Raw genomic sequence first — 1165 nt, 5'->3', positions numbered from 1 at the left:
AAACTTGCACAAATCTCTTAGATAGCTTCATCCACCAGAGGGCAGACAGCAGAAGCAAGAAAAACTACAATCCTGCAGCCTGTGGAAGAAAAACCACATTCACAGAAAGATAGACAAGATGAAAAGGCAGAGGGCTATAAACCAGAAGAAGGAACAAGATAAAACCCCAGAAAAACAACTAAATGAAGTGGAAATAGGCAACCTTCCAGAAAAAGAATTCAGAATAATGATAGAGAAGATGATCCAGGACCTCGGAAAAAGAATGGAGGCAAAGATCGAGAAGATGCAAGAAATATTTAACAAAGACCTAGAATTAAAGAACAAACAAACAGAGATGAACAATACGATAACTGAAATGAAAAATACACTAGAAGGAATCAATAGCACAATAACTGAGGCAGAAGAACGGATAAGAGACCTGGAAGACAGAGTGCTGGAATTCACTGCCATGGAACAGAATAAAGAAAAAAGAATGAAAAGAAATGAAGACAGCCTAAGAGATCTCTGGGATAGCATTAAACGGAACAACATTCGCATTATAGGGGTCCCAGAAGGAGAAGAGAGAGAGAAAGGACCCGAGAAAATATCTGAAGAGATTATAGTCAAAAACTTCCCTAACATGGGAAAGGAAATAGCCACCCAAGTCCAGGAAGAGCAGAGAGTCCCAGGCAGGATAAACCCAAGGAGAAACACGCCAAGACACACAGTAATCAAATTGGCAAAAATTAAAGAAAAAGAAAAATTATTGAAAGCAGCAAGGGAAAAACGATAAATAACATATAAGGGAACACCCATAAGGTTAAACAGCTGATTTCTCAGCAGAAACTCTACAAGCCAGAAGAGAGTGGCACGATACACTTGAAGTGATGAAAGGGAAGAACCAACAACCAAGATTACTCTACCCGGCAAGGATCTCATTCATATTTGATGGAGAAATCAAAAGCTTTACAGACAAGCAAAAGCTAAGAGAATTCAGCACCACCAAACCAGCTCTACAACAAATGCTAAAGGAACTTCTCTAAGTGGGAAACACAAAAGAAGAAAAGGACCTACAAAAACAAACCCAAAACAATTAAGAAAATGGTAACAGGAACATACATATCGATAATTACCTTAAAGGTGAATGGATTAAATGCTCCAACCAAAAGACGTAGGCTCACTGAAT

The sequence above is a fragment of the Lipotes vexillifer genome, unplaced genomic scaffold (genome assembly GCF_000442215.2).
Source record: "Lipotes vexillifer unplaced genomic scaffold, Lipotes_vexillifer_v1.1 scaffold496, whole genome shotgun sequence".
Taxonomy (NCBI): domain Eukaryota; kingdom Metazoa; phylum Chordata; class Mammalia; order Artiodactyla; family Lipotidae; genus Lipotes; species Lipotes vexillifer.
Note: the sequence above shows the minus strand (reverse complement) of the source record.